Source organism: Ornithodoros turicata, chromosome 5 (assembly GCF_037126465.1).
Source record: "Ornithodoros turicata isolate Travis chromosome 5, ASM3712646v1, whole genome shotgun sequence".
Classification (NCBI taxonomy): Eukaryota; Metazoa; Arthropoda; class Arachnida; order Ixodida; family Argasidae; genus Ornithodoros; species Ornithodoros turicata.
This window is the reverse complement of record NC_088205.1, coordinates 28,644,294-28,651,413: the sequence shown is the minus strand read 5'-3', so window position 1 is coordinate 28,651,413 and position 7,120 is coordinate 28,644,294.

The following is a 7,120-nucleotide window of genomic DNA, read 5'->3' as shown; positions in this document are numbered from 1 at the left end:
CGATGCGCTGTCAATTCGGTTGACACACAGCATAAACAAATATTTCCGAGCTGTAAACATATGTTTCGGTGTTACGCGGCCAATCAGAAACGTTTGTCCGGTTTTATTCAGGTGACATTCAGGTATAATCGAATTATTCCCGTATATATCAGACCTGATTCCGGAAAGTGTCACCCGGAATCCGGTCGGACGTGTGCCGGAATCCTCTGATTGCGCCTGAACGTTGCCGGAATCCGCATGAATGCTCCCGGATTCAGGCCTGATTCAGGTCACTCAGGGATTTTCGTACGGGGCGCTTCACATTGGTGGTGTAAAAAAGCGACCCTTAACTCTGCAATTTTTCGAGTTCAGTTCGTTAAAATTGACATAATAAAGCTTAAGTTTGATTTGATTCACATCTGGAGATCGCAAAAAACAAGTATACACTCTTAAAAATGAACTTCACCGCATAGCACGCTCACAGCCAACCATCATCTCGAATGACATCGTTATCAGCCCTGATTCGTTGAAAACGAGAGGCGTACGCCTTTTTTGTGACACTTATGCTGTTCATAATTGTCACAAAAAAGGCGTACGCTTCTCGTTTTCAACAAATCAGGGCAGATAACGATATCATTCGAGATGATGGTTGGCTAGAAGCGTGCTATGCGGTGAAGTTCATTTCTAAGAGTGTAGGAACAAATGGCGTTGACCACATATTTCTGTGTGGTGCAGTTTTTTATTAGTATTATTATGGCGGGCTATTATTAACATTATTATTATTATTATTATTATAGTATTATTATAATTCAATGACACGTTTTCTGGGACACGCTGTATATATATTTCTTCTTCTACTTCTTCCACCTCAAACGCTGGCCGTTATCCACCAAAGGAGATTGGCCAAGGCAAAACAATTGATTTTCTTCTTCAAAAATGAAATCGTGGAACCGTATGTTATATGTTCCTTGTGTTGCCGTGGTGGAGGGCGGGTGATTTAGGCCATTTCAGAAAGGATTGGCGCTGCAGTGCGGCCAACCAGGAAAGTAAAGTGACTAGCATGAGCGTAGCGCGTGAGCACGTTCTCGTCGTATCCACGATGGACATGGAAGGCTATTTTGGTTCTAATATCAAGATCGTAGACCAGCGGCATGGACTGCTCGTTGGTGGTAGCCAAGGTCGTGCTAAAGACTGGGAGGTGGTGGGTTGGAATCCTACCACCAGCTGTGCTGTCTGAGGTTTTCCCTGGGTTTTCCGAGGACTTTCCAGACGAATACTGGCACAGTTCCCCCTGAAGTCATCCCAGGATGCAAACTAACACCCCTTTCTGCCCCACGCCCCCACTCCTTTCTGCTGTCCACTCTCCAGCTGTCCATATCTGTACGCCGCTCAGCCACAGTTGCTTCGCTACGCGGACATACACACACAAAAAAAAAAGAAAAGAAAAGAGATCGTAGAGCCCCAGGAAGCAACATCGAGCACTTACGACACTCATGCTGTCATCACAAGCTCGACGAAGATTGTAAGCAGTTTTCTGTGCCCCAGCAGCGAGCAAATATAGGACTTCTTTCACGCGCCGGATATGCCATCCCCCTCTTTTTTTTCCCCCGTTTCCTTTTCTTTTTTTTAAGGATGAAACTTGCCGCCTTGGCTGAGCAGGCAGACCTCACTCTATTCTTTTTTTTTATTATTATTATTGAACGTCACCCCCCCCCCCCCCGACATTCACGTCAGCGAGCTGCCAAATAACAGAGTAATGTGCGTCTTTTTAGAGCACCCGCCACTTTTTATGCCTGCAACCGACGAGGAACTGTATCAGCAGTATTTTGCGATCCAGATGGGAAGCAGTGAGATAGACAGTGTACACAACGACTTTTACGTTGCTGATAAACATGCTATTAACCATACGGTCTTCCAACGTTGTGGACAAGAAATGTTGTTCGACCGGGCGCTGTTTCCGGGCATTTTTGCACGATTGCAGTACACGGCAGTTTTTGATGCCAGGAAACAATTCGGGCGTGCTCAGTCGTGTCCGAGTCGTAGTGTTTTGCTTGAAAACATCACGATATCCGATTCCTTTGCTCATTTCAGAATTTTAGTGATAAAAATACGTCTTTTTTGTTTTCATTTACTCATTCTATTCATTAGTCACCCATGCTCACCAAGAACTTTAAAGTTGGCACGCCGCCTCCCATCGTGGTACGGGGTCATTTCATCCAACGAGCTGTTACATCCATCGATGGAGGTACTGGCACGATGGATGTAACAGCTCGTTGGATGTAATAGCACGCTATGGATGTAACGACGCGTTGGACATAACAGCATGATGGATGTAATGACACGATGGATGTCACAACACGATGGACGTAACGGCCAAAAAATCTGGGTCGCCATGGGGGCGATGGGAGGTAAGAATTCGACGGGAGATGAAGCCCAGATTAAGGAATAGCAGGAGTGAACCGGCGACCTGCTTGTGTTCAAGACGACTACCACCCGCAGGCGGTTGCTGGTCAGTGGCAATTACCAAAGGCATAACAGTGACTTAAGAGCAAAAGATCACAGTTCCTTGAGCAGCGCGACCATAATTGATAACAGCAAAGTACATACTATATTTAAGTCGGTACATCAGTTACAAACAGCGCTTCATTCGCGGACATTATGTATGGCAAATCCCAACGTCTATCACACATTTCAGGTACATTGCGACGTCTTCATATTGAACGGGGGCACACAAAAAATAGTGGCGAATTAGTTCCATCTCTTCGGCATGTCGGGCGATCCTCTCTCAGACTCGTGGCGTTTGTGGCTTGGGCAGCGCTGCAGGGTCGCACAGCAGAAGCCTCAGCTGGTACTTTGCGGTATGCTGCACCTTCTGGAAAAAATGCAAGCAGTTCCGCGAGACTCGGGCTGGTTCGGGAGTTGGTCATGGAGTACATTGTGCCAACCCTAAACCACATTCATGCTGCGTGCTCCGGAGTCGCCAAAGTGGTCCTATACGTCACGGACGGGAACGTACGTCAGCCAAAATTACGGAAGCAGGGTATGAAGTGCTGCAGCAGAGCGCTCAGAAGAGGTAGTACTTGCTGAGGTGGATTGGAAATGAAATCCTCGCTGAACGAGAGACAGAAATGTTCGGGGAGGAAGGGCTTTACTACCACTCTGAACCACTCTCGTACTACTTCATTGTCTCTGCAGACGGTTACCAAGCAAAGCTCGCCCCGCTTTTCATTTATCGCCTTCGCATAATGAAAGGCGCAGCCACTTATTTTTATCGGCTCATTCACACGTACAGCGCTGAACACTGTCACTACTGCATTCATAGCTGCAACTTCCAAGTGACCTGAGCTTTGTAGTATTCCCAAACATACCTGGGTAAATTACTTCTAAAATGTAATTAAATTACATTACTCATTACTGCAACTGAAGTGTAATGAAATTACATTACTGCGGGCTTAATCACACTCTTCTATTTGTCTCTTCTACATGTCAGGGTGCCACGTATGACGTATCGTTTCACAATGTAGAGACGAAGATGACACAATGTATCACTGCAACAGGAAGACTGTCCGGAGGATTGGCCTGCAAACAATGATTCTCCAATATCATAAACCGTTAACCTGACCACTCGATTCTTTTGTAAAACGTAATGAAAGACGTCATTAAAATTACTGCCCAAATGTAATTAGCTTACGTTACAAATTACATAATGTCGAGAGTAATGCATTACATTACAAATGATCAGAAAAAGTAATTCTTACTACACAGGTATTACTACACAGGTATGTTCCCAAGTGGCTGAAACGGTGTAGGAGTGTGTCACAAATTACACAAAGAGTTTATTCATGGGCGGCTCTGTCACGTCGCCTGGTGAGCGCAAACTTCACAGGGTGACACTCTCCTCGTATCGACACATAGAGGATGCACAACGGGATTCGTGAATTCTGGTGAGTTCCCAAAACACTTACTCGGTCGACAAAAGCGCTTCCAAGTCGCTATCTCCGCACAAGACGATCATTTCGCTGGCCGGGGTGGTGTCTCTGAATCGGAGGAATTCTCCTCCGTCGAATCATCGGGACAGCAACAATAACCCGTTTCTGGGTCAACCCGTGGATTTTCACGGATTCAGGTGACTATGTGTGTGCACCTTCCCAACACTATCTGGTATTCAAACCACGTGATTCACATAAAGGCCGCCATCTCACAGGTGAAGGAGGCCATTGGCAATAAAGCATGGAACAGCGACATTCGCATGCGTAACAAGCACAGAACACCGACGAGAACATTGACCGAGTGTTACGTGTCCGTGGATGTAATGGCTCGTTGGACGTACTGGCCCGATGGATGTGATGACCCGTGGATGTAGTGGCCAAATATGGATGTAACGTCTCGTTGGGTGTAACGGCACAATGGATGTAACAACATGTTGGACGTAACGGCCAGTTTTTGGATGTAACGGCACGTTGGATGGGATGTAGTGGCGCGGAATCTCCCATCGTCACTGAGCATCGGGTCCTTTGCCAGGCTCTGGCTCCTCTACGGTGCTTCGCTTGTTCTTCTAACGGTCCTTTGCACTGGAGAATATGCACATCCTGCACACCGATTCCTGCATTTTACTTGTTACGCGTATAGGACATGGCCAGTAGCCATTTAGAAATTATTGAATAACCGATTTGTGGAATCATTAGTGAAATCTGAAACACGCATAACGTTCGTAGAACCCGTACTCTCTCTGATTTTTGCACTGCTCTTGCATTTGGCCCGTGGGGCGAACTCTCCAACTTGGCCACCCTACATGCCTACTTATGACACGATCCCTTGCGTGTAGCTAATCCTAAGAGGTGAAATGCCATCCTTCACCGAGTGTCCCTTCCAAAATGTAAACTGGAACGTTTCAGAAGAGCGTGCTTCATCAGGTAAAGAAGCATCGTGTAACGGGCCTATCTGGTTCAATGCACGCCTGAAGGCTGCATCCTTGTCCGCTGAACGTGTTACAATCACTGATGACATTAAAATAAGAACAACAACAAAAAGGCCATGAATCGCCTCACGGAAGCAGGGTGCTGGTAGTGTTTAAGCCGTACACCGGCTTTCGCCTCGTCTCTTTGAATTCGTATCTGGAAGGCCAGATCGCAAAAATACACCATAAATTTTCACACGACACTCTTCTGTATTTGGTAAATTTGGGCGATTTCGTCCCACCACCGAGGAGTGCACACAGACAGCTGTCTTGTTCGATCGTGTCTGTTTCCTGTATACGCTAAGGTAATTGGGGTAGTTTTACACGTAAGGTATGTCAGCCAGTTTGCGTGGCGACATGCTGCACGTGCTGCAGGGTAGGAGCGCTGATAATTTCGACCACGTGGGGTTCTTATGGCGTGCTCCAGAAATATCCTACACACGGTGATGAAGCAATGTTTACCTCTCCCCTACTGCTACCGTCCTCGGACCTGTATACTTCGGTTCGGTATACACACTTCGGTTGTCCAACAAACATTGTCTGTGTAGGACAGGAGAAATGCTTGGAAACCAGGGTCGTTCGGTGACTATACTAACTCTAGTGATCCGTTGTTATGTTATCCGTGTTTATGAAACGACGGCGTCTACGACACCCTGTGACGGCCCTCTGCAGGCCCATCATGACGTGAACGTTGCGTACGTCATCAACGGTTTCCCATTTGTCTGACTGAACGCCCAAGCAGCACACAATATTGGGTCCATATTGGCTGGTCATTGGCGATACGGGTCCAATATGGGACCCGTTTCGCCAAGATTTCCCCCATATTTGCTGAAACTTTGCAATATGGGTCCCATATTGCCCGTGTACAGGCGTCGCCACCCTTAACCGTAGCGCGGGAGCGTGTGGCCTGCTTGCATGCCAGCGCCGCCTTGTGTCGATGATGGGGCGTGCTGGGGTGGAGACTCTGGGGCCTGGTGCACAAGCGCCCCCTCTCGACAGGGGCACGGCAAGCACGCACGGATCACCTACTCGGTTAGCTATCTGCAGACACTTCAGCGATAAGAAAATCAGTATGCTAGCAAAAATAGCAGTGTTTCTTTGGCGTATTTGCATCCACACAAGCCCGTTACCAAATCTTTCCTCAGCACCGTGAAACAAAAACAAAAACATTCTGTGATGACACATATCATAGTGAACAGAACGCTCAGAGCAAACATGGGTGAGCCTATACAGTGTTTGCATATGTCTCAAACTTGTCTCAACTATGTCTCAAACAAATATCGTGCCCCACAAGCTCGCCCTTCCGCAAACCGGCATTTAGATAAAGCGTGGTAGATAACGCACACACGCGGTTATTGTGCCTGTTTTGCGAGGTCGTAAGGTGATACTATACAGCAGGTGATCCATTCGTACCATGCCGATTACCCTGAGCACAATCGATCGAGAGGAGGCGCTCGTGTACCATTGTCTTAGAGTCTCCACCCCAGCATCGACGCAAGGCGGCGCTGGCAAGCAGGCCACGCGCTCCCGCGCTACGGTTAAGGGTGGCGACGCCTGTACAGATAAAATGGTTGTACACCCTGTACACGCCTGTACACCCCATACTGACTTGAAATACAGAAAATGGTACGTACCCGTGTTGCACAAATGCCCAATTAGCACGGCAAGATTGGACGTTCAAGCGTGTGAAATGCCCAATTCAATACGTCGTTACATCCGACAACTTCCCGGATGATGCAGATGATACACATTGTTCGAAACAGTCAACATACGTGGCAATCCCATTCAGGGGCGGATCCAGACGCTCGTTTTTTTTGTTTTTTTTTTGGGGGGGGCGGTTTCTTTGTCGGAGCGCGTAGTGGGGGAGGGGGGAGAGGGAAATCCAATGTATAAACTGACGTTTTGGGGACCCCCCCGTGGATCCGCCACTGATCCCATTGTAACGTTCAGTAGAACTCGATAACTCAACTTTCCACTTTCTGGAAGCAGCCGCCATCTTGTTTCGCGATTCCAATGCCAATCGGTCGAACCGACTGAGAGCGAGCGTGGTCGTTTGAGCGAAATCACCACAGGGGTGGCATCCAATGTATTGCTCCATAGAAGAAAGCGTGCTGAGCGAACGCAATGCATCCTGTACGGGTCCTGGTCGCACGTCACAACAAACGTCAAGGCACACGTGGCCTT